The sequence below is a fragment of the Myotis daubentonii genome, chromosome 18, assembly GCF_963259705.1.
Source record: "Myotis daubentonii chromosome 18, mMyoDau2.1, whole genome shotgun sequence".
Taxonomy (NCBI): Eukaryota; Metazoa; Chordata; class Mammalia; order Chiroptera; family Vespertilionidae; genus Myotis; species Myotis daubentonii.
In genome coordinates this window covers 29,118,025-29,145,238 of record NC_081857.1, presented here as the reverse complement: position 1 = coordinate 29,145,238, position 27,214 = coordinate 29,118,025, and the positions used below count along the sequence as shown (strand labels likewise).

General features: G+C 53.8%; 1 long non-coding RNA gene across 1 annotated transcript; it reads right to left on the bottom strand.

Annotated features, from left to right (window-relative positions):
* Positions 1-23,677: 23,677 nt before the first annotated feature.
* LOC132220274 (uncharacterized) lies at positions 23,678-27,214 on the bottom strand. Its single transcript, XR_009449752.1, has 3 exons — positions 27,029-27,214; positions 26,477-26,593; positions 23,678-24,281 (listed from the first exon to the last, which is right to left on the bottom strand). It is a non-coding gene; the product is annotated as an uncharacterized LOC132220274 (long non-coding RNA).

The window sequence follows — 27,214 nt, the reverse complement described above, 5'->3', positions numbered from 1 at the left end:
GCCAGGAGGGAGTGGCAAGAAATATTCAAAGTGATGAAAAGCAAGGACCTACAACCAAGATGACTCTACCCAGCAAAGCTATCATTTAGACCTGAAGGTCAGATAAAGAGCTTCACAGATAAGAAGAATCTAAAGGAATTCATCACCACAAAACCAGTATTACATGAAAGGTTAAAGGGTCTTCTTTAAGACTCTTTAAGAGAAGATAAAGATAAAAAATATGAACAATAAAATGGCAATAAATACATACCTGTCAACAATTGAATCTAAAAATCAAAATAAATGAACAAGCAGAACAGAGACAGTCTCATAAATACAGAGAATATTTGACAGGAGCCCGATGGGAGGGGGTTGAGGGACTGGGTGGAAAGGTGAAGGGACAGATGGACAAATTAGTAGTTACAGTGTAGTCGTGGGGGTGTAAAGGACAGCCAGAGAATACAGCCTGTAATATCCTAATAACTATGCACCGTGTCAGAGAGGAATGCGGTCTCTGGGATGATCACTTAATGCGTTTTATAATGTCTGATCACTGGGGTGCACACCTGAAACTAATATAATATTGTATGTCAACTGTAATTAAAAATAAAATTATTTTTAAAAACTATCTACAGGTTTGGATGTTTCTTGAGTCAACAGGGGCACACAGGGGCAGATGTTGGCCCTTGAGGGAAGCCGGGACTGTGTTCGAGGAAGCGCTAGGCTAAGACTATTCTCAGGCCTGGGGCAGGAGGGGGAGGTCCCCGCCCACTCCCCATCTTAGCATTTCTCTTCCCCTTCCCCCTCTGGCCCTCCCTCCAGTTCTGGAGACAAAGGGGTTGGGAGTGGACTTGGGCCCAGTTCACACCTGTCCAGCCCTTTGGAGCTACTCAACCCCAAAGCCTCAGCCTCTTTGCTCTGCCCAGTTGGCAAACTCAGGCCTGGGCTGGGCTGGAGGGACATGGTCATGGGCTAGATGTGACGGTGAGATGGCTGGAAGCAGACGGGTTGGAATGAAGGAACATGAACGAGGACCAGGAGACAGGCTGGGACACAGGGACACAGGTGGGGATGAAGGTACATGGGCTAGTGGGGAGGCACAGGCTGGCATGAAAGGCACCGGTGGGAAGTGGTGGGGCCACACAGGCCGGGGAGCTCAGCCCCTGGACGAGGGGCAGGGAAGTGTGGTCCAGATGTGCTGGGGCCAGGCCAGCCAGAGACACCTGGGCCTGGAGCAGGAAGAGCAGAACCCAGGTTGGGTTGGCCTGGGATCTGACCCTGGGGCATCTGACCTCTGACTTGGGCAGGGCAGGGGGTGCAGATCCTGCCCCTCCCCTGAAGGGTCAGCTGCCAAATTCTTAGCTTTCACCACAGTGTCTGGCCCAGGCTAATTACAGGGCTGCCGCCAAGCCTGGCTATAAAAGGGTGGGTGAACCGCCCAGGCACCTGGGAGAGCTCTATGCAAGGGCCTGGGGTCCCCAACCGCCCTAAGAGGCTGGTGTCGGCAGGGACCCTCGGGCACCCTTCAGTTCACACCCAGTTATATAACCTCACAACCTTTCAACCCCACACAGTCAATCAAGCCCACTGCTGGGGGCAGGGGAGGGGAGAGGGAGGGGAAGACAACCAACCCTAAAGGGGCCTCAGAAAGGAAGGCAGGGGCTTTGTTTACACAGCTGACGTGGGAGGGAGCAGCGGCCGCCTCAGGCACACAGGCCACCTTCACTCCCCACCGCAGGCAGGGACGCTGACACATGCTCCCCGCACTTCTGCACACTTTCAGGCATGCGTGTTCCACAAACTTCAAAGCCACAGTCACACCCTTCCCCCGCCTCAGGCACACACAGGAATGTCACACCAGCTCACATACTCAGTGGAGGGGCTCGCGGGCACCCCAAGCCACACTGGCATCCCGGGCGACACGGGATGAGGGTACACTTAAGGGCTGGCATCCAACAGACGCCAGCACAGACCATGCTGACAGCCCCAAGGAAACAGACTGCGTTTCCTGCCAGGAAGGGCAGCCGCCACCCCGAGGGACAAAGTCTGGAGTCCAGGAACGGCTAGGGAGGCAGAGGGAGGGGGGTGAGGAGAGCAGTACCGCACCCCACACCCCTGGAAACCTACAGGTCATGTCAACAGCCACACGGGACACAGAAACAACTCCTAGGACCCCAAGGACGTACCCAGACACGGCCACTAACACAGGGAGCCAGGGCTTCTCACTCATCACATGACACAGAGACATGGGCCCTGCCTGCCAGGCGTCTGTTAGAGACCATCCACCAGCTCCCCCAAGGTCCCTGCGCACCCCTCCCCGCCCCCCATATGCTGGTGAAGGAGGTTCAATGAGGGAGGGAGCTTGGGACCAGAGACCCCTCTCGCCACACCACAGGCATGCTTGCACACGTGTGTGTGTGTGTGTGTGTGTGTACACAGACGCCAGACCCTGAGCCTGGGGGAGGGACCCAGGGAGAGACCAACAGAGCCTGCCCCACATCTCCTTTCCCCCCACACGGCACAGACCCCCAGGCCCCGGGGTGCCGCCCAGAATAAAAGGGCCATTTGGCTGGGCCTGTGGGCAGAGCCGTCAGGGAGGCTTTTGGAGAGAGGAGAGGCTGAAGCGATGGTTGGCAGATTGCCATCTGGGGTGTGGGTGTTGCCTGCGGCGAGTCGGAGGGCAGACAGGCCTTTCAGAGGGTGGGGGGGGATGACCAGAAGGTCAGAGGCTGTTATGTTTATGTTTCGTAACATCAGCAGCCACGCAAACATTCACACTCTCGGCGGAGCACACCCCGTCCACACAGGGCGCCTTTATGCACGGTCTGCGTCTGCGGCGCCCTGTCCTCCCAGCACAAGCCTGCCGGCCCTTCCCACGGCATCTACGCGCATGGCGCCCTCTAGCGGTTCTCTCGCGCACCTGCGCGGGCGCCCGGGGCGAGCGGGCCTCTTCTGGTCCCGGAGCATCTTCTGAGTCTGCCGAGGCTGGGGGAGCGGGAAGCCGGGGGGACTGCGGCGGCCCTGGGGATTCAGAAGAGACGGGTTCTCTTTTAGCCAAAAGCACTTAAACAGGGGCCTGAGTTAAAAATAGGCTGTACGGCCCTAGCCGGTTTGGCTCAGTGGATAGAGGATCAGCCTGCGGACCAAAGCGTCCCGGGTTCGACTCCGGTCAAGGGCAGGTACCTTGGTTGCAGGCTCCTCCCCAGCCCGGGGCCCTGGTCAGGGCTCCTGCAGGAGGCAAACAATTGATGTGTTTCTCTCACATCGATGTTTCTCTCTGTCTCTCCTTCTCTCTTCCACTCTCTAAAAAATCAATGGAAAAAATATCCCTGGGTGAGGATTAACAACAAACAAACAAAAAACAAATAAATAAAGGTGATTAAATGTTTAAAAAAAAAAAAAAAGGCTGTGTTTACTGCCAGAAGGTGGCAGGAGAGGAAGCTTTTTTCCGAGGAAGGTCCAGGCCAGTCTGAGTAAGGACCCCGCTTACTCCGTCCCAAACGTCTGGAGTCTGCAGGGCCCTGGGCGGCCCCACCCACGCGCTGTCTGCAGAGTGGGGCCCCTGAGATGCCCGCCACCGGGACTCCTTTTTAGCTCCTTTATTCGCTGATTAAGCTGGACTTTAACTTTCTTCATGGTGCCTGCAGGAGTACAGGATGCACCTTAACTTATCATAGTCGACCTGCTTCGATATTCCACCACTTTACTTAGACTGTAAACCCTCGCTTCTATGTCCCGCCTCCCAGCCTTTGTGCGATTGACGTCCTGCATTTTATTTCTATGTATTCTATGAATCCCACACACACATTATTATTTTTGCTTTAATCCCTCAACTGTCATTTAAAGAGAATTTTAAATAAGGAAAAAGTCTTTTATTTACCATTTCTGGTTCCCTTTGGGGTTTTTTTTGCATAGATGGCAATTTCCATCTGGTATTATTTTTCTTCACTTGAAGCACTTATATAAAATTTTCTTTTTAAAATATATATTTTTATTGATTTCAGAGAGGAAGGGAGAGGGAGAGAGAGATAGAAACATCAATGGTGAGAAAGAATCATGGATCAGCTGCCTCCTGCACACCCCTTGCTGGGGATCAAGCCCACAACCCGGGCATGTGCCCTTGACCAGAACTGAACAACACTCTATGCACTGAGCCAAACCAGCCAGGGCTAGTCTGCCCTTTTTTTGTGTTGTTTAATACAGAAGGGTAGAGGATGGTGGTCCCTGATATGCCATCATGGCCAGAATCTGAAGTTGGCCTATGATTTTGGAAGAGATTTCTCTGCAAACATGATTAGTTTGCTTTTTAAAAAGCCCTAATTGGGCCCAGCTGGTGTGGCTCAGTGGTTGAGGGTCAAACTATGAACCAGGAGGTCATGGTTCAATTCCTGGTCAGGGCACATGCCTGGGGTGCGGGCTCGATCCCCAGTAGGCAGCATGCAGGAGGCAGCAGGTCAATGATTCTCTCTCATCGCTGATGTTTCTATTGCTCCCTCTCCCTTCCTCTCTGAAATCAATAAAAATATATTTTAAAAAACACACAATAGCATAAAAGGAACAATAAGAACAACCTAACAAAAGGATGAAACACAGTCATGGGAGAGAAAAGAGAACCTGAACGTCTGCCCTTTTAAAATTTATAACCATGTCAGGAAAACAGGAAAAACAGTGCACAAAACCTCAAGCAGAATTTTTAAAATTGATTTTAGAGAGGAAAGGAGAGGGGGAGAGAGACAGAAACATCAATGATGAGAGAAAATCAATCAATTAGCTGCTTCCTGAACACTGGGGATCGAGCCCGCCACCTGGGCATGTGCCCCGACTGGGAATCGAACTTTGACCTCCTGATTCATAGGTCGATGCTCAACCACTGGGCCACACTGGCAGGACATGGAGCAGAATTTGTTACCATTTTGTTAGTGTATTAGGAAGAAAGTGACCATTTTGATTGTCCGCTATAGGCTTGAAATACACAATTTATCATCGCCTCATGAAAAGAGGTGGGAATGGCTTTAAATTTGTAAAAAACATGCTCAATCTCACACACAAGATAAATGAAAAGCAAAACTACATTAAGATGGCATTTTGCACTTATCAGCTTGGCAACATTCCCAACGCTTCCAACCCAGGCTGTTGATGGGGCTTCAGGGAACAGGCGTTCTCACTGATATTGCAGTGGGGAGGCGAAAAGAGCAGCTCCGGTGAAGGGAGGTCCGGAGGCATCAAGCAAAATTGCAAATGCATTTACCCTTTAACCCAGCAATCCCGCATCTGGGACTCTGTCCTGCAGCTATATCTGTACCCATGTGAAACAATGTTGTATACAGCCGCTCACTGTGGCATTCTTTTACCGTAGTAAAGTGTTGGAATGAACCCAAGTGTCTTTCTATAGAGAGCTGGTCAAATAGACTACTGTACGTCCACACAATGGAACGCTAAGCCACTAGACAAAAGAATGGGGAAGTCCTCCGTGGAAAGAGCTCCAGGATATAACGTAAAGAGGAAACAGCGAAGGGTAGAACAGTGTGTATAGAACGCAAGAACAATAAGAGAATGTATTCATATTTACTTGGGCCTTATTAAGAAAACGCTGGAAAACAACGATGTGAAATGTGAACTGTACACGTAAACATGGTTGCAGTGGTAAATTCTATGTTATTGTGCTTTTTTTCACAATTATTTAAAAAAAAAAACAAAAAAAAAAAAACCTTGGAAGTTACTAACAAAAACGGTTACCTGTCTGGAGGGAGACGGGTGGGTGCGTGAGTCAGTTATTTTGCTTTTTATATCATTTTGATTTTTCAACCATGTGAATGTATTTCCTATTCAAAAATGGATTTAAATATAAAATATATTTTATTCGCTTATTTTCCTTATTGCTAACTTGTCCTCGAACTCTCCGCTCAGTCCCCCCCTCTCCACATGGTCAGACGCAGCGGGTGGCCTGGGCCCTTTTTCTTGGGGAGGCTCTTCCTGGAGGCTTCACTCCTCTGTTCTAGTCTCGGTTGGTTGGTTGTTCTGTGTGTTTTTTCAATCCCCACCTAAGATGTGTTTTTATTGATTTTAGAGAGAGAGAAACATCGATGTTTCACCATTGATCAGCTGCCTCAATCAGCTGCCTCTCACATGTGCCCCCCCCAGGAATCGAACCCAAGACCCTTAGGTGCATGAGAGGAAGCTCCAACCAGCTGAGCCACAGCCGCCAGGGCTGGGTGGGTGGGTCTTTAGTTCAGATGCGCAGCCGCTACCTGGGAGCTTTCTTACCCACCGTCTGAGAATTCCTGTCCCCTTTCCTGCGCCAGAGCCCTGTTTCCTGGATGCCCTGTCTCCTTTCTTTCTGTTTCCCCTTTTTGCAGGCAAACTTCCAAGAGCTTCCTGAAAAACACTAAACACCGCAGGCGGGGAGGGGGTGGGGGGCGGGGGGTGGTATTGTGTCACTGAGTGACTCAGAGTGCTCTTTATCCGAACCCCACTCTGCACTGCTAGTTTGGCTGGGGTATAATTTTACGTTAGAAACATTTTCCCTCGGATTTCGAGGTCTCTATTTCTCCAGGTCTCCTCGGTTCTACTGTTGCTACTGAGAAATCTAAGACTCGGCTGATGCCTGACCCTTTGTCTGAATGGAAATCGTGATCACTCTCATTCTAAACCTTCCCTTCTTAGGAAGTTTCTTGTATCAGTTACCGTTTTTATTTTTTTTTCCTGATTCCTTCTACTCCCTGCATTATTCCTATTTTCTTTTTTTAATATATTTTTTATTGATTTTTTTACAGAGAGGAAGGGAGAGGGATAGAGTGTCAGAAACATTGATGAGAGAGAAACATCAATCAGCTGCCTCCTGCACACCCCCTACTGGGGATGTGCCCGCAACCAAGGTACATGCCCTTGGCCGGAATCGAACCCGGGACCCTTCAGTCCGCAGGCCAATGCTCTATCCACTGAGCCAAACAAGTCAGGGCTATTCCTATTTTCTTATGATTTCCTTTCCCCAGCGTGCTTTATCTCTGCCTTTTTCCCACTGGGAGCTTCCTAAATGCCTGCTGATCCTTGACTATAGCAGAGAGGAGCTGCTGGGTAACTGCACGGGTTGGGCTTGTGGTTGCACCCACTGGAGTGTCATCTCTTCAAGACAAAGATCTTTGTCAGTTTGTTCACAGACAGAATCCAAGCTCCGGGAATACTGTCTGGCCCATAGGAGGCGCTTAACAAATACCTGTGGAAGGAAGGGAGGGAAGGGCAGTGGGGAGGAGGGAGGGAGGGACAGTGGGAAGGAGGGAAGGAGGGAGGGAGGGAAGGAGGGAGGGAGGGGCAGTGGGAAGGAGGGAAGGAGGAAAGGGAGACGTGAAAGGACATCGCATGGCTTTTTCCTCTTTTCTATTCTAAATCCTGGCCTGTTCTCGGAGGCCATTCTCTGGGACTTTCTGCAGGAGAGTCTTCCAATCTCCTTTGTAGGAGGCCAACCTGGCTTTCAGGAGGCAGGGGTCTCCCCTATCTTGTTTGGTGCTTCTAAGGCTGGATCATGCCCTTCCTATTTTTGCAATCCTACCATGTGCCCGGCACCATTCTCCACAGCGGGGAACACAGTCCGTGCCCCATGAAGCTTACAACCTACTGGGGAGAAACCTAAAGCAGACAAAATATATCTATATATATCTGCACACATGCATACAGATAATACACACGTACATGCAGATATATACACACGTACATGCAGATATATACACACGTACATGCAGATGTATATACACACATACATACATACAGATATAGAGAGAGATAGAGAGATACTGGTGTGCCAGGTAGTGACAAGTGCTCTGCGGGAAAACAACGCCAAAGAAGCAGATGAGAAGGACAGGAGTGCGTGTATGAGCTCGCTCGCGTGTGCTAGTCATCAGAAAGGACTTCTCGATAGAGGTGACATTTGAATGAGTCAAGCGTACACCCTGGGGAAGAGTTTTCAGTCTGAGGCTTGAAGGACACATCCCCTGACCCTAGAGCAGAGCTGGGAGGTTCCGGAGCATGGAGAGGGCCAGTGTGGCTGGAGGATGGTCAGCAGGAAGAACATAGTTTGAGGTCAGGCTGGTGCGGGTGTGAACGGCCAGATCAGGAGCCCAGGTGGGAGGTGAGGATGGCCCAGCGGGGGTAGAGGACATGGGGAGCGGGATACAGGATGGGGCTTGGACGCTGCGGAGAGAAAGGACAGTCAAGGGCGACTCCTGTTTTGGTTGGGCATTTTCTGACGATTGGCTTTGGGTGGAATCCAGAGTGCACTTGGCAGTGGTGAGTGTGGGGTGCAGTGCGGCTTCCTGGCATAGATGCCCAGTGGGCAGTGGATCTGTAGTGTGTGGGTGAGGTGAGACAGGGGCTAGATACACACCCGCCAGCCCTCATCGGACGGTGCTCACAGCAGGGCCCAGGCACTCGGGCAGGTGGGAGTTTCCTCTGAGTAAACTGACAAGGAGGTTGAGCAAACAACACCTGAGGAGGGGCAGGGGAGTGCAGGTGGACACACGGGGGACGCCCTCCCTGGCAGTGGACAGGGGTGTAGTTGCCTAGCTTCTGGGGGTGCAGGGAAGACCTGGGGCCTAACTGCTCTGGGTCCCCCTTCCCGCGTCCTGTCCCCACTTCAGTCCTGGGCACATCTGCTTTGATAGATACCTTGCTCTTCCCAGATCCTGAGCCCTCTGGGTCCTGGGAGCCAACAGACTGACTTTTGGCGAGACTTCCGTCTGCGGGCACCTCCTCAGAGCTGCTTCCGCTCAAAAACCCATCGCCGCTCCTCCACTGCGGTCCCGCCTCTCCCGTGACCTGGCTCTCCTCCTTAGGAGGCTAGCCTCCTCTTTTTTTTTTTTTTTAAATATATTTTATTGATTTTTTACAGAGAGGAAGGGAGAGGGATAGAGAGTTAGAAACATCGATGAGAGAGAAGCATCGACCAGCTGCCTCCTGCACACCCCCTACTGGGGACGTGCCCGCAACCAAGGTACAAGCCCTTGACCGGAATTGAACCCGGGACCCTTCAGTCCGCAGGCCAGCGCTCTATCCACTGATCCAAACCGGCCAGGTCCATCCTCCTCTTCTGTGATGCGTTACAGGCATGTGTATGTGGTTTTGAGAAACAGACACGTGTAATGAACCCCCCAGGCTTCCCCGAGTCTCTGGAAGGATAGGGTTTGAGCGTCACCATGGAAAGAGCTAAAGATTCAAAACCAGACAGGCCTGAGTTCAAATCCCTGCTCTGCTATTTACAGGTTTGGGAGCCTGGACAGGCCTTTAATCCCCCTCTACGCACCCCCGCTCCGTGCCCACCCTGGGGTGGCGATGATACCGCTCCTTGGTTACCAGGAGGAGCCACCGGTGCCTGCACACCCCCACCTCTTCTAAAAGCACACAAGCGAGGATGGGAATAAAAATAGACAAGAGGGTGCGGGTGGGAAGAAAGGAGGCAGCTGGCTGGTCAGGGGCAAGGCCGACCCCAGGCCCGGACATCCACAGCGATGCCCATCCCCGCTCCGCGGGCACTTCCTCCTGTCCCGGGACTAACGTGCTTGCCCTCCGTGCACTTGTCTGACTCCGGTGCACAGCGAGGAAGAGAGATTCCTGCAGCAACTGAGGCCTAACAGCAAAAGGAGCTGCATTTTCACTGGGGGACCATGGACCATCAGAAGGGGCTGCTTCGATGTGCTAACGTGTTCTCCACGATGGACCACGGCTGCTTTTAGCTGATTTCCAAACGTAAAGCAGAAAATTTAAACCCGGGCAGATCCCACGTGGGCCGGGCGCCGGCAGAGGCCTGCGGTGTCGGCCCGGTCCCCGCCCCCCAGGAACAGCAGCGTGGGGTTCAGAGTCCAGTCTCGCACACGGGAGTCTGCAGCACGATGCCACTGTGCGCCCCCTGGGTGACACGGGCCCTCCTGGGCCTCGATGAGGACACTGATGTCGGCCTGGGGCGACCCTGTGAGTCCAGGCCTCCAAGCGCCTCCGTGCCTGGTACTCACACAAGTGGCTGTCGTTACTCATAAGTGAAAGGGGGGCTGTGCCCTGGGTGGCAAACAAGTGCCCAAGTCCTGACGCGCTGCAGGAGTCAGAGGGTGGAGCTGCTGCTAAGCTGAGGAGGAAGCAGAACTTGGCACCGAGTGGTTAGATCAGCGACAGCGCTCCCCGTTGAACTGGACTTTCAGGTAAGCAACAACTACTTTTTTAGCAGAAATAGGTCCCAAGTGTTGCATAGGAGGTACCCATACCCCAAAAAAGTAGCCATTGTTTATCTGAATTCAAATTCAGCTGAGCATGGCCTATTTTTATTTGCTCAACCCAGTGAGCCTCACCTGGAAGAAAGGGTAGCACACATGGGCGGGAGGAGAGGAGGGGGAAACGGCCCAGGCCACGCGGAAGGACTAACACGCTTACCCCTGCCAGATGCGGTTGCTGGGCAACTCACCAGAGCACCAGGGCCCCCTCACACTTTACAGATGAGGGAGCTCAGACGCGAGACTGCAGGTTGGTAGCTACACCCTGGTCTGCCTTGCGCCTCAGCACCTGTCTCCTGGCACCACATCCTGCTTGGGGCGCAGGAAAGGGCACGAGTGCCCACCTTCCCGTGAGAGCCCACCCCGGCTCTGTGCCCGCACAGCCTCCCTATTTCACGCCAAGGGTCTGTAATTGTGTGTGTGTGTAATATATATATATATATATATATATATATATATATATATATATATATATATATATATATATATAATATATATATTTTTATAATATATATTTTTATAATATATATAAATTATATATATATATTTTTTGTTGTTGTTGTTGTTGTTGTTTGTTTGTTTGTTTTAAGCGAGAAAGGAAGGGAGAGGGAGAGAAGCATTGCTTGGCTGCCTCCTGCAGCCCCCCACGGGGATCGAGCTCACAACCTGAGCAGGTGCCTTGACCGTGAATCGCAGCAGCCGCCTTCCTGCACAGGACGATGCCCAGCCGCGTCCCACCGGCCGGGAGTGTGCGATTTCTGTCTGAGAGCTTGTTTATCTGAACACACAGCTGGGCTCTCAGATCGCCACGCCCTTGACCATGTCCATTGCACGGGCTGCATTTCGGACGCCTCTGAATTATTCATGAGAATCAAGTGTTCCTTCCACGCTCCGCTTTGAGAGCCACCAGACCCGTCCCAGAGACCACCACGGGGCGTCGCTCCTGGAGTGCCACCGCCCTCCATCAATTAGGTGCCAGGAATTTTCACAAGAAAGACAAACTTCCCACAGCCCACCTCGCCCCCTGCAAATGCTCTCCCCAAACAAAGGACTTCCTCACCAGACAGACATTAGGTCTAGCACGTATATATCAGCACTGCAACAAAATAAAACCACGTGTCCTTCAAATTATATTTTCAATTTCATTAATTCTACATCCAGTGCAATTATGTCTAGACTCTGAGGCAAAGTTCAAAAACTATAAAATAAAAAATAAAAAAATATCGGAGTGTGTGATGACTGTTACCAAACAAGACCCCAGTGCAGGGTCTTTATTGTCTGCAAACCAATCCTCTTAAAAAAAAAAAAAAAAAAAAGTTGAATTCAACAAATATTGACCGAGAACGGAGCTGTGGGGAAGACATCGACAGCCAGGACCCAGTCCAGCCAGCACCCAGTCCCCCCTGGGGCGTGTGACAGGGAATGGTCCCATATTCAGCTGTTTCAGGAGAGAAGGAACAAAGTAAACATCGTAAAAGACAAAATGTCAGGAGGGCCCGGAGAGGGAGTGAGTAATTCGCACTGCGGGGAGACGGTTCTGAGCCAGCCGGAATGGGTGAGTCGGATTTCGACAGCTGGTGAGGGCCTCGCGGCAGAGGGAGCAGCTTAAGCGAAGGGAGAGAGCCAGGATGTGCGGGAGGACTCGTCGCCACCCTCTCATTTAGCAGCACGGCTACCGCACCATGCTCATTAGCAGATGTTGTCAAAGATCAGCGCCCCTACTTGCTTCAGAAGTAAGAGTCGCATCCCTGCGGCACTGCCCCGCGAGGCCTCTAACGGATGATTTATAAGTGCGGTGTTGTTTTTTTAAAAGATGCTAATATCCCAGACCATACCACCCTCCCAAGTCCTGGGCCCTTTACACACATTCCAGCCCTGGAACACACACCCTGAGCAACAACAGAGGCCTTTTCTTGCCCCGCCCCCCATCCTTGTCGGCTCCTCGGCATCGCTGCCTCTAAACCCCCTCGTTAACGCACGCTCCGGGCCACACATGCACACGCATTCCCAGCTCCCCATTCACAGTGCCAGACAGGAAACACATTTGCAGGATTTTAAACAATTTTAAAATGTGCCTTCAAATTTCACAACTTGCTCCACTCGCCCGAGGGAGGAACCAAGCTCCTTGTATAAACACCACCGCGAACAGGCCTGCCTCACATCCCACCCAGCTCTGGGAGTCTGGCTTTTCTAAGGGAGGCCCGGCGTGAGTGTGTGTGTGTGGGGGGGGGGGGGTTGTTTGTTTTGATTTTTTTTTTCCTCATTTCATCTGTGTCTTCTGTGGTCGCTGGCTTTTCCCATCATGTTTATGTTACACGCACTCCCAGTAGCCAGGGGAGGGGAGGCGTGAGGGTCCTCGCCGCTCAGAACACCAGCCTCGCCTCGGCCCAGGACAGAACCGGGTACGGGCTCCAGGTGCACCGGTGAGGAAACATCTCCAGGAAATCGTTTCCTGGCCTTGAGTCCAACAGCCCCTAAAACCAGAGCAGCTGCGGCCAAGGGACAGGGCTGCTCTCCGTAGCAGGGCCCGGGGCACCCCGAGGGAGCTGAGTGAGAGGGACGCATCCCCATCTCCGCGCCTCCCAGCGCCTCTCTCTGGAGGTCGGTCAGAAGAAAGTAGAGAGAGTTGTATTGAAACGGGAGCCCGGGCCCCAGCTGGTGTGGCTCCGTGGCTAGACCGTCGGCCTGCAGACTGAAGGGTCCCGGACCAGGGCACATACCTGGGCTGCGGGCTCGATCCATAGTGGGGGGCGTGCAGGAGGCAGCCGATCAGTGTTTCTCTCTCATCACTGATGTTTCTATCTCTCCCTCTCCCTTCCTCTCTGAAATCAATAAAAATAGTTTTTTTAAAAAAAGAAAAAGAAATGGGAGATGGGAACAGGCGGACAGAGGAGGTCTTGGTGTGTCCATGGCAGTTACCTGGGGCAGATGCCCGCCCGACGGCTGGCTTAGGTGAGGGTCTTGGCCTCAGGGCCTGGTCCTGGGCCTCGGTGGCTGAGTGCAGCCCCACCTGCCAGGGCCCCCCCCTGCGAGTGCTGGGGTGTGGCAGCTGCGTCCCAGCCACCCACCCTTATCCTCAGCTGCCCTCACCCGGGGCAGGGCTGGCCTCGCTCTGCCCGAGCTTTCTGAAAAGGGACTGGCTGGGCTGCTGTCCCAGGAAGGGGTGTGGCAGGACATGCCCCGAGAGCCTGGTGACTGCCATGTACCCTCGGGGTGAAAATCGCCAAGCAGCCAGGAAGGGACCCCTCACGGGGCTGTCCTTGCGGGAGGGCTGAGGGTCTCCCAGACGGCTCCATGGCGGAGTCCTCGCCCTCAGAGAGCACGCGAATCCCGCCCCGGGCCAGGGCAGGCCAAGCAAGCCTGTCGGGCCTCGCAGACAGAAGCAGCAGGGGTGAAAACTGAAGAGCTGAGCCCTAGTCCGTCTGGCTCCGTGGATAGAGCGCCAGCCTGCAGACTGAAGGGTCCCAGGTTCTGGGTTGCTGGCTCGTCCCCTGGGGGTGTGCAGGAGGCAGCCAATCAATGATTCTCTCTCATCACTGATGTTTCTCTCTCTCCCCCTCTCCCTTCTTCTCTGAAATCAATAAAAATATATTTTTTTAAAAAACCGAAGAGCTGAAACACCACACCATCCCATGTGGAAGCACAGGCGGCTTTACTGGGAACCCCCAACAAAGGAGACAGGAGGGGAGAGGGAGATTCTGGCTGCCACGCCCCTGCCGGCAGAACAGCTGCTGCTCAGTGACACACCCTGACGAGTCCACTGAATCACCCTGTGGGGACCATCGGCAATATCTGAGGGGAATTTTGCAGGGGACTGGAGGCCCTATGTCAGCAGGTAGGAGCAGGAGCCAGTTGAGTTGGAATTCATTACTGCCACTGTGAGCCCTCTGCAATAAAAATCATAATAATCGCCAAAACCGGTTTGGCTCAGTGGATAGAGCATCGGCCTGTGGACTGAAGGGTCCCAGGTTCGGTTCCGGTCAAGGGCATGTACCTGGGTTGCGGGCACATCCCCAGTGGGAGGTGTGAGGGAGGCAGCTGATTGATGTTTCTCTCTCATCGATGTTTCTAACTCTCTATCTCTCTCCCTTCCTCTCTGTAAAAAATCAATAAAGTATTTTAAAAAAATCATAATAATCCTGTATAATAGAGCTAATATGCTAATTAGGCTGAACAGCAGACTGACTATCCTGACAGCCTTCCGGATGAGGCTGGGCTGCAAGGGCCGAGCCCCTTGCATGAATTTCGTGTATCAGGCCTCTAGGTACCATTATAATAGCTAATCCCAAGGTCTTTCCTTATGCCAGACACACAGCTTTTGTAAGTATTATCTCACTTCATCCTCACCATGATCCTTTGGGTGGGCACTGTTATTATCAGCCTCGTTTCATAAATTAGAAAACTGAGCCCTGGCCAGGTAGCTCAATTGGTTAGAGCAGGGGTGGGCAAGCTTTTTGACTCGAGGGCCACAATGGGTTCTTAAACTGGACCACAATGAGTTCTTAAACTGGACCGGAGGGCCGGAACAAAAGCATGGATGGAGTGTTTGTGTGAACTAATATAAATTCAAAGTAAACATCATTCCATAAAAGGGTACGGTCTTTTTTTTTTTTTTAGTTTTATTCATTTCAAACGGGCCGGATGCGGCCCGCGGGCCGTAGTTTGCCCACGGCTGGGTTAGAGTGTCATCCCCAAACACCAAGGTTGTGGGTTCGATCCCCAATCAGGGCACACACAAGAATCAGCCAATGAATGTGTAAATAAATGGAACAACAAATCTATGTTCTCTCTCTCTCTCTCTCTCTCTCTCTCTCTCTCTCTCTCTCTCCCCTCTTCCTCTCTCTCAAATTAATTTTTAAAAGTTAAAGAAATAGGCCCTGGCTGGTGTGGCTCAGTTGGTTGAGCATCGTCCCAGGCACTCAAAGGTCACTGGTTTGATTAGAGTCAGGATATATACCCAGGTTTCGGGTCAATCCCCAGTCAGGTGTGTATGGGAGGCAACTGATCAATGTTTCTCTCTCCCTCCTTCTCCCTTCCTCTCTTTCTCAAATTAAAAATCATTTTGTAATTAAAAATAAATAAATAAATGAGGAAACTGAGTCCCAGCGTCACAACCTAGTGAGTGATGGGGCTGGGCTTTCAATCCCTGATCCCTGAGTCTGTTTCCAAGCCCAGGCCCTTGGCCGCGGGTCAGGGTGGGGGCCCCGGGGGAGGGGCCTGCAGCACCAGGTCACCTGGGAACAGGCTCCTGTGACCTCCTCTCAATACCTCAGCCCTCCCACCGGCTCCCTACCTGCCCGACTCTGAGAAACAGTTGCTCCCCTTGGACAAGAGGGACTCCCGCCCTCTTCCCTGAACCCCATCCCCCCACCTTCCTCTTGGGGCCTATTCCTCCATTTCCCCCTGCACCTCCAGCCTTTCTCCGTGGGAGCCTCCTCTTTATCGACAACTAGGCCCCGGGTTTGCAATGCAGAAAACGTCTTCCCTCCATTCTGAAACCTTCTCAAGTATCAACCTCTCTCAGCTGACACCTGCTTGTTTGCTTACCCATCTTCCTTTCCCTGTTCTGGGCACGAAAACCCAATTTTCCTTGGGAAACCCTCATCCTCAGTCCACCTCCCAGGGGCAGTAGTGAGCCAGTGCCCGAGCCTGCTGGCCCCAGCGCAGCAGCCAGGACGCAGGGGTGGCTTTGGGATGGGTGTGTGGCCCTCGCAGGACAGTGGGAGTCCTCAGGATCTGGCCGAGGCAGAGGAGGGATTCTCCTTCTGTGACGGCCGAAGCCTGAGCCTATGTGTGTCTCCTTTCTGGCAAACAGCAACATAGAAGACATCCAGACCTGCAGATCAATTCTTTTAATCCTCACCCGAGGACGTTTGTTTGTTTGTTTGTTTGTTTGTCTAATTTTGGAGAGAAATGAAGGGGGAGACAGAGAGGGGGAGGGAGGGAGAAGGGGGGGGGGGAGAGAGGGAGAGGGAGAGAGAGAGAGAGAAACATCAATCAGTTGCCTCTTGTACGCATCCGACACAGGATTGAGCCCACAACCCCAGCACGTGTCCTGACCGGGAATTGAACTGGCAACCTTGTGGTGCATGAGACGATGCCCAACCAACTGAGCCAAACTGTCAGGGCTACAGGTAAATTTTTTTTGATGTAACATTTTTGTGATGTAACATTCACAATATCCTTTAATATTTCAAAAGCTTTTTAACCCACTTAGAGTATACAATTCAATGATTTTTAGTGTATTCATGGAACCATTCAACCATCGCTACAATCCATTTTAGAACATTTTCATCACCCCCAAAAGAAAACCCATATCCATTAGCAGCAAGTCACCATCCTTCTCTAAGCCACCCAATAGGCAACCTCAGCAATAGGCAACCACTAATCTACTTTCCATCTGTATAGATTATAGGTAATTTTTATAGGAGTTTATTTGAGCCAAACTGAGGACATGCTGAGGAGCAAGAACTCAAATGCTCTGGAGCAGTGGTCGGCAAACCGCGGCTCGCGAGCCACATGCGGCTCTTTGGCCCCTTGAGTGTGGCTCTTCCACAAAATACTCACTTGCAGGAGTGTTACCTCTCGTATTTCCAAGGTGTGCAAACCTGGATGCACAAGAACGATGGACAGGCCGGCTTAAAACCTCTCACTGAAGCGGTAAAGGCCTGGGACGTGACCGCCCACCATGACCTGCCCAGCTAGGAATTTATGACCAGATCACCTTGTGGGGCTACTCTCCATAGAACCCCGTCTCTCCTGTCCACACGGATATACCTGGTCCTCTCACTCTTGTGATCCCGCCTGGCTCCTTGTAGGCACTCTGTCTGCAACCAGCTCTCCACTCTCCCAGGTCATCCCAGGGCCTCAGGTCCAGTTCTCCGGCCCATCTCTACACCTTTAACTCAAAGCTCAGTCCCCAGGCCCAGCCCCTAAAATGCACCTTTTTGACCCACTCTCCAGGTAACCCCAAGCACTGTAACCTGCAAAAATAGAACTCCCTGCCCCCCCCCCAAAAAAAAAAACACGCTGCAATTGATTGTAGAAAATAATACAAATGGCCCTGGCTGCTTTGGCTCAGTGGATAGAGCATCGGCCTGGGGACTGAAGGGTCCCAGGTTCAATTCCTGTCAAGGGCACATGCCCAGGTTGTGGGCTCGGTCCCCAGTCGGGGGGCATGCAGGAGGGGACCAATGATTCTATTGATGATTCTCTCTCATCATTGATGTTTCTATCTCTCTTTCTCTCTCTCCCCCTTCCTCTCTGAAATCAATAAAAATATATTTTTTAAAAAAAAGAAAAGACAAAAATACAAATGGAGCCACTTTAACACGGCTGCCAGCTCAGAGGAACTGCCTTGTATGTCTTACTCCTCAAACCTTTGGAATGTTAAATGGGGCGAAATAATCTTCGCACTGGGCCTAAAGCCGCACTCTATCCCAAACAACTGTTTGCAAAGATAACAAGAAAGCAGATAGAGTGATTACAGGCCTGAAGATTAAACGCATTTTTTTGGAATTACAATCACTATGTTAGTTTGTATACAGACATTAATCTCACGGAGTGATCTGATCATAAATTCCTAGCTGGGCAGGTCATGGTGGGTAGTCACGTCCCAGGCCGATTACTTCTGTAGTGCAAGGTTTTAAGGCAGCCCTGATTTGTAGAGAGAGGAAGGGAGAGGGAGAGGGAGAAACATCGATGTGAGAGCAAAGCATGAATCGCCTGCCTCGGCACTGCCCCCACTGCCTCAACCTTCTGGTGCACGGGAAGACGCCCAACCAACTGAGCCACACCAGCCAGGGCGGCCTATCGCTTCCTTCGTGTAAAAAGTAAGGTTCTTCTTGCCTTAAGCAAGCCCTGTCCTTTGTTTCTGTGCATCTAGGTTAACACACCTTTGAAAGGCCACCTTTCAGCCTGGACGGTGTGGCTCAGTGGTTGAGTGTCGACCCAGGAACCAAGAGGTCACCTGGTCAGGGCACATGCCCAGGTTGTGGGCTCTATCCCCAGTAGGGGGTATGCCGGAGGCAGCAGATCGATGATATTCCTTTCTCATCGATGTTTCTCTCTATCCCTCTCCCTTCCTCTCTCTCTAAAAACATATGGGGGGCGGGGGAGAAATGCCACCTTTCGCCGTCCTTATAAAGGTTGACAACTCTCTGCAGCGGTTCTCAACCTGTGGGTCGCGACCCCTTTGGCGGTCGAACGACCCTTTCACAGGGGTGGCCTGAGACCATCCTGCACATCAGATATTTACATTACAGTAGCAACATGACAGTTATGAAGTAGCAATGAAAATAATTTTATGGTTGGGTCACAACATGAGGAACTATATTTAAAGGGCCAGAAGGTTGAGAACCACTGAGAGAGTACATAATCTTAACTATCCTGTAATCCATTTTCCGCCTTGCTTTCTCCCACCTTCTTGTAATCTTCCCTCCTTAATCTCAAATGAATAAAAGAAACTGTAAAAGTATTATTATCTGGAGCATTTGAGACCTCCCTCCCCGGCATATATCCTCAGTTTATAAACGCTTATAAAAAAACTAGCAACCCAGTGCATGGATTCGTGCACATTGAAAGGAAATTAATTAGAAGGTGGCCATGGGGCGGGACTGGGCGAGATGGGCCAGACACACCCTGGAGCCAACCTCCTGCGGTCCCTTCCCGGTATCTGCGGAATGAGCGGGGTCCCTCCGGCACAAAGGGGTCCCTCAGCCTGGCCTGTGGGGATCGGGCCGAAACCGGCTCTCCAACATCCCCCGAGGGGTCCCAGAGTGTGAGAGGGCGCTCTGCAAAGTTGCTGTCATACAGGGTGTGGTATGCAAACGCAAGTGTGCAGTAAACCAGATTCGAGGCTGACAGTGCCCCAGCAACAACATAACCCACAGCCCAAGGTGGAATTGTACGGCCCCGCAAGGAATCAGGCTCCCTCCTCTCTGGTTTCAGGGTGCGTCACCCAAAAACTGCAACTGCCAAGTCACTGCAGCTCAGCAACTCCTGCGTTGAACGTCTGCCTCCTGGTGGTCAGTGCAAGTCATAGCAACCAGTCAGACAGACACTTAGCATATTAGCCTTTTATATATAGAGATATCTACAGGTTTGAGCATTTCTTTTCTTTTTTTAAAGCAAATCTCTTTTATTTAGTTTTTTTGTTTGTTTTTAGAGAGAGAGGAAGGGAGAAGAGATAGTAACATCATTAATTGGCTGCCTCCTGCACACTCCCTACTGGGGACCCAACTGGCAAAAGTCCATGCTCAACCACCGAGCACACCAACCCGGCTGGCCATTTCTCACATCAACACTTCTATTGATGTCATTGTTCCCCTTCCTTTCCCATAAACACCCCTTGCCTTTAACTCCCAATCAGAACACTATTGGCTTTCGGCCTGAGTCTGTGCTTCCTGATTTGGATCTCAAATAAATGCTGGTTGCCTCTCACTTGGCCCTCATTGTTAAGTTAACGTGATCTTCCCAGTCTCCCAGGCTTGCGCTCTTGGCACCGCCGTCGACTCACTCTGCACCCGTTCAGGTTCTGTCTGGCCAGTGACAGAGACTGACTCAGGGTCACTTAAAGCAGAGAAAGGATTTGCTGGACGGAAACCCAGTAGTTGAGACAATGGATGGAAAAACCGGGAACCTCCCTTGGGAGATGGGCAGGGACCAGGTAGGGGCCGGCCGGAGCTAGAGCCAGGGCCACGGGAGTAGTTACTGGGAAATGGATTCTAAACTCCCACAGCTGAGCCCTCCCTGTGCGTTTGGAGCCCTGAGTGGGAGCACCTGCCCTACTGAGCTCCAGCAGAAAGGCCTGGAGAGCAAGTTAAAAAATAAAAAAAAAGATGACCTTTTGGCTAATGCCTCAGCGGTCCCAGATGTGTCTCTTGCTTCCACAGTGTTTGGACGGAACAGACCCCAGGACGCCCCTTCTTCCAGCCTCCACACCCTCCGCCCTCCTTTCCAGTCACCACCTTCGGCACCACCTCCGAGACCAGACACGGTTTATTTTTTCTACCTTCACTCCTATTGACCAACAACCATGAGCCCCCAAATTCGTGGGAATTGTTCCACTGGCTGGAGGCTGCCGTCGACCGCCCGCCCGGCCAGCCCGCACCCACCTCTGTCCGGACGAGGTGGCCTGGAGGGCGGGGGCGCGTCCTCCTCGAGTTGGTGGAGAAGCACGAGGGCGCCCAGCGTCTTGAGCTGTGAAACCGGCGCGGGGGGCCTTCTCTTCCAGGACGAGCTGCCGCCGCCCCGAGAGGAGGGGGCACAGCTCAGGGCGCCATGCGAGCTGCCCTGGCCTCGGAGAGGAGCTGAGCCCGGCCCTTCTGGGCCCGCAGACCCGCTCCCCGCAGACCCTCCGCTCTGGCTCCTGCAGAACCGCTTCCGGGGAGGAGGCACCGCTCATCAAGAAGCCGGGCCCACCTGCCTCCCCGCCACCTGCCTCCCCGCGCCTGCCTCCGCGCCACCTGCCTCCCCGCGCCTGCCTCCCCGCCACCTGCCTCCCCGCGCCTGCGCCCCGGGCCGGGTGAGTGTCTCCCAAAGGCCCCTCCGCACCGCCAGGCGCCTCTGAGCCCGGAGGCCGGTGAGGGGCCGCTGCCTCCCTGGGGCCTGGCTTCCCTGCGCCTCTCCCCGGACCCCCATTCTGTTAACCACCTGAGGCCTCTCCCCGGACCCCCATTCTGTTAACCACCTGAGGCCTCTCCCCGGGGGACCCCCCATTCTGTTAACCACCTGAGGCCTCTCCCCGGACCCCCATTCTGTTAACCACCTGAGGCCTCTCCCCGGACCCCCATTCTGTTAACCACCTGAGGCCTCTCCCCGACCCGCCATTCTGTTAACCACCTGAGGCCTCTCCCCGGACCCCCCATTCTGTTAACCACCTGAGGCCTCTCCCCGGACCCCCATTCTGTTAACTACCTGAGGCCTCTCCCCGGACCCCCCATTCTGTTAACCACCTGAGGCCTCTCCCCGGACCCCCATTCTGTTAACCACCTGAGGCCTTTCCCGGACCCCCATTCCGTTAACCACCTGAGGCCTCTCCCCGGACCCCCATTCTGTTAACCACCTGAGGCCTCTCCCCGGACCCCCATTCCGTTAACCACCTGAGGCCTCTCCCCGGACCCCCATTCCGTTAACCACCTGAGGCCTCTCCCCGGACCCCCATTCTGTTAACCACCTGAGGCCTCTCCCGGACCCCCATTCCGTTAACCACCTGAGGCCTCTCCCCGGACCCCCATTCTGTTAACCACCTGAGGCCTCTCCCCGGACCCCCATTCTGTTAACCACCTGAGGCCTCTCCCCGACCCCCCATTCTGTTAACCACCTGAGGCCTCTCCCCGGACCCCCATTCTGTTAACCACCTGAGGCCTCTCCCCGGACCCCCATTCTGTTAACCACCTGAGGCCTCTCCCGGACCCCCATTCCGTTAACCACCTGAGGCCTCTCCCCGACCCCCATTCCGTTAACCACCTGAGGCCTCTCCCCGACCCCCCATTCTGTTAACCACCTGAGGCCTCTCCCCGGACCCCCATTCTGTTAACCACCTGAGGCCTCTCCCCGGACCCCCATTCTGTTAACCACCTGAAGCCTCTCCCCGGACCCCCATTCCGTTAACCACCTGAGGCCTCTCCCCGGACCCCCATTCTGTTAACCACCTGAGGCCTCTCCCCGGACCCCCATTCCGTTAACCACCTGAGGCCTCTCCCCGGACCCCCATTCTGTTAACCACCTGAGGCCTCTCCCCGGACCCCCATTCTGTTAACCACCTGAGGCCTCTCCCCGGACCCCCATTCTGTTAACCACCTGAGGCCTCTCCCCGGACCCCCATTCTGTTAACCACCTGAGGCCTCTCCCCGGACCCCCATTCTGTTAACCACCTGAGGCCTCTCCCCGACCCCCCATTCTGTTAACCACCTGAGGCCTCTCCCCGGACCCCCATTCCGTTAACCACCTGAGGCCTCTCCCCGACCCCCCATTCTGTTAGCCACCTGAGGCCTCTCCCCGACCCCCCATTCTGTTAACCACCTGAGGCCTCTCCCCGACCCCCCATTCTGTTAACCACCTGAAGCCTCTCCCCGACCCCCCATTCTGTTAACCACCTGAGGCCTCTCCCCGGACCCCCATTCTGTTAACCACCTGAGGCCTCTCCCCGACCCCCCATTCTGTTAACCACCTGAGGCCTCTCCCCGGACCCCCATTCTGTTAACCACCTGAGGCCTCTCCCCGACCCCCCATTCTGTTAACCACCTGAGGCCTCTCCCCGACCCCCCATTCTGTTAACCACCTGAGGCCTCTCCCCGGACCCCCATTCCGTTAACCACCTGAGGCCTCTCCCCGACCCCCCATTCTGTTAGCCACCTGAGGCCTCTCCCCGACCCCCCATTCTGTTAACCAGCTGAGGCCTCTCCCCGGACCCCCATTCTGTTAACCACCTGAGGCCTCTCCCCGACCCCCCATTCTGTTAGCCACCTGAGGCCTCTCCCCGACCCCCCATTCTGTTAACCACCTGAGGCCTCTCCCCGGACCCCCATTCCGTTAACCACCTGAGGCCTCTCCCCGACCCCCCATTCTGTTAGCCACCTGAGGCCTCTCCCCGGACCCCCATTCCGTTAACCACCTGAGGCCTCTCCCCGACCCCCCATTCTGTTAACCACCTGAGGCCTCTCCCCGGACCCCCATTCCGTTAACCACCTGAGGCCTCTCCCCGACCCCCCATTCTGTTAGCCACCTGAGGCCTCTCCCCGACCCCCCATTCTGTTAACCAGCTGAGGCCTCTCCCCGGACCCCCATTCTGTTAACCACCTGAGGCCTCTCCCCGACCCCCCATTCTGTTAGCCACCTGAGGCCTCTCCCCGACCCCCCATTCTGTTAACCACCTGAGGCCTCTCCCCGGACCCCCATTCCGTTAACCACCTGAGGCCTCTCCCCGACCCCCCATTCTGTTAGCCACCTGAGGCCTCTCCCCGGACCCCCATTCCGTTAACCACCTGAGGCCTCTCCCCGACCCCCCATTCTGTTAGCCACCTGAGGCCTCTCCCCGGACCCCCATTCCGTTAACCACCTGAGGCCTCTCCCCGACCCCCCATTCTGTTAACCACCTGAGGCCTCTCCCCGGACCCCCATTCCGTTAACTACCTGAGGCCTCTCCCCGGACCCCCATTCTGTTAACCACCTGAGGCCTCTCCCCGGACCCCCATTCTGTTAACCACCTGAGGCCTCTCCCCGACCCCCCATTCTGTTAACCACCTGAGGCCTCTCCCCGGACCCCCATTCCGTTAACCACCTGAGGCCTCTCCCCGGACCCCCATTCTGTTAACCACCTGAAGCCTCTCCCCGGACCCCCATTCTGTTAACCACCTGAGGCCTCTCCCCGGACCCCCATTCCGTTAACCACCTGAAGCCTCTCCCCGGACCCCCATTCTGTTAACCACCTGAGGCCTCTCCCCATGCGTTGGACCAAAGGAAACAATAACGCTTTTTGCAGGGGGAAAAAATTCTTAAAAAATAAAGATTACCTTTTGTTTTTAATATCTTTTAATTTATTTCAGAGAGGACGGGAGAGGGAGATAGAACCATCAGTGATGAGAGAGAATCATTGATGGCTGCCTCCTGCATGCCCCCTACTGGAGACCAAGCCCGCAACCAGGGCATGTGTCCCGACCAGGAATCGAACGGTGACCTCCCGGGTCATAGGTTGACCCTCAACCAGTGAGCCACACCGGCTGGGCTGGAAGCGAATGTTTTAACTGTAGGCTTTCATGGTCCTGCTTCCCGCCTGGGCTCCTGATGCTGACACAGATGATCCCACCTGCCCCCCACATCCAAACCGCTGCTGCTTCCTGTAGGGACTGTTTTCATACTGGTCTGTGTCTCTCTGGGCTCCCAGTGACCTTCACCCCAGACTACCCCTCACCCCTCCCTAGGAACAGCTGCCAGAACAGCCAGGTAGTATGGTGCAGTGGTTAGATCAGGACTCTCAGGCCAAATTGCCTTGCCTCAGACCGCTAGCTGTGTGACCTCCGGAAAGTTATTGACTTCTCTGTGCTTTCTCATCTATAAAATAAGGAGAACAACACTACCTCTCTCTCATGCTGATTGTGAAGATAAGTGCATTCTTGTCTGCAAAGTGCTTCCAATGCGCCTGCACTGATGACCGTGTTCTGTAACTGTGAGCTGTTATTATTCCCAGGGCGCCATGCCCATTATCTGCTCTTGAGTCTCCCAAACTTTTCTCTCTCTGCCTCCCCTCAGTTCTCTGATGGAATACAGCCCCGTGGCTTGCTTCTAAACCATGCTGGGCTGGCCCGGCCCTCTCCGGCCCAATCTGGAATGTCCTCAGCCCAGGGAAAACCAGTCTCCCCGGGAGCCTCCAGGAGGTCTGTCCCCAAGTGGAGCTCTTTCTGCCGAGTCCCACCGGCTGCGGGTTCGATCCCCAGCCCCAATCTGAGCGAGGGTGGGAGGCAACCAATGGATGTGTCTCTCTCACATTGATGTTTCTCTCTCTCTCTTTCTCTCTCACTCTCCCTCCCTTTCTCCCTAAAAATCAATGGAAAAAATATCCTCGGGTGAGGATTAACAACAAGACAAAATTCCTAACTCAAGGCGGGTCATGGTTGGTTGTCAAGTCCTAGGCCAGTCTTTAACTCTGAGGTTTCTATTGTCTTTGATAGCAGACCTTTGAAATGCCAGAGCAGCTTTCTTTTCCGAAACCCTCAAAGGCACAGCCGCAGGCACCTGAGCGTGAGACCACACCGTTAGCTTGTCGCCCACATACCATCTCCATGTGCTGTAAACATTCGCTGTCCTGTGCCTACCAATGTAAGGGAAGTGCGTCTCTCTTCTTTTGTTGTTCTGTTTTAGTCTATCCAATCTCAGAGAGTTCCCTGCTTTGCTTCCTCCGTCCTGCCTAACCTACGTGGATGGAGCTTCTGTAACACCCCTTACAGCGCCTCCTTGGAGGATTCTAACATATAAAACAAACGGCAAAACCGCCATCCTCCGGGGCATTTTCTCAGTCCATTGAGGTTTTGCTTCCTGGCAATTGTCACCAGTTTGGCTCAAATACCTCTTAGAAGACGTTTTCTTAGCGTGGAAGTTCTTTCCGCAACAGCCACGGTTCTTTCGGCAACAGCCACGGGAAAGCGCGGGAGCTGATAGGGTGAGGGAGGGGCTCCCTGGATCTGGGGTGGGGGGTAAGGAACATGGAGGAAGGGCATCTGAGGGGCAGACTTTCTCCCCACCTCCCCCATTCAGGCCTGCAGGTCAGGGGAGTGTGGCCCACACCATCCCTCTGGGCATGAAGCGCCCTTGCCGGCCATTCCCACCTGGAAAAACCCTCCAAAGTGTTTCCTCCACCGTCTCTCTGAACCCATGGAACCGCCATGCCCTGGGCTTACCAAGTGCTCCTTAGCAGAATCAATATTTGTGCTCCTGGGCCCCTCCTCCCTGCCTCCCCTACATCCTGGTCTTCCCCTATCACCCCCAGTATCAGCACAGTCACCCCAGCCAGCCCAGGAGGCCAGGCCGGCGGAGAGGTGCCCACCAGGGCTCCATGGCAGCCAACTCCCCCGGCTCCCCAGGCCTCTCACTAGATCCCTACGATAACGCCCTGAGGTGAGCCTGCCTCCTCTTAGAGGTGGAAATACAAAGGAGGGCGGAGGCTCAGAGAGGTGACAGAACTTTCTCAGTTCCCACAGCTGGGCCTAAACCCAGCTCCCGCCCAGCTCTCTCCAGAGGGGCCGCTCTGGCACGCCCTGCAGAGCGCTTCCTACACAGGCCGACCTCAGCCGACACCCGGTGAAGCGGAAAGTAAGCCATTTTCTGTTCACCTCCTGCCTCCAGGGACAGGCAGAGAAGGCTTCTGCCCTCCAGGAGGACTGCCCACGGAGACCCCGGGTCCCCGCTAGGGCCCACCACCTCCCTGCCCCCTCCCTTCCCCTACTCACCGGCTCTGGTCTGGAAGGAGCGCCTCCCCGCCACCACCCCCATAGCCAGGGCAGCTGGGCCCCACCCCGATCACACCACCACCTTTCTGAGCCTTGGTCTCCTCATCTGGTGGGGGGAGAGGAGGAGGAACAATTCCTGCCTTTGCCCGCATCGCAATGTACAGGAGTCTATAAAGATGAAACAGTCCGTGATAAAACACACAGCTGGAAAACCTGGAAGACCATAAAATGTTACACAACTGTAAGGGATTCCGGGCTGGCTGTAACACGGGCATTAAACTGTAACCTCTCAGAGATATTTACCATAAAAAGTTACCGGGCCCGGGGGAGGGATTCAAGAAGTGTGTTTGCTCCTGGGGCTGACTTTTTTTCCCCTCTCTTCATTTGTGCTTCTTCTAGTTTTCTGATCATTTATTCCTTCTGTAATCAGGGGGAAAGTTATATAAAAGGAATGCTTCTGCAACAGAAGCATCTACACTCCTGCTCTGACACTATGCTACAGGGAAAGTCTAGCCGGTGACGGAAAAGGTTTATCGGCTGCCCTGGAGGTGAAGGTGCCGGCCCACCCTCACTCACACCGGCCCGGCCCGGCTTTCCCCCAGTGCAGCTGGGGAGCTGGAAGGAGGGCTTTCTCCCCAGTAAAAACCACAGGAAAGGGGTTCCTGGTCCTGTGCCCCCCACACGCCTCTCCCCTGCCTGGGGCACGCAGCCTCGAGCGTCCCAAAGGGACAGTATTCAGAGCTTCCCACCCTCCTGAGCTCCAGCCCCCACCTGCCGCTGCCCTGGGACACCCCCCTGGCAGTTCTGCTGGCCCCTCAGGCAGCACGTGTGTGGCAGGCACTATCCAGGGCTCACCCGCTTCCAGGCTCGCAGGCACCAGTTCTCTTGGGAGCAGAACAGGTTCTGTTTTGGGGATGGTGGACCTCAGCCCCAGTCAGAACCAGTCCCTTCTCCTTCCTTCACAGATATGGGGATAGCAATGGACACCGAGCCGGTTCGGTCCCCTGAGGATAAGTTGGCTGGGAAGCTGCTAGAAAAGAT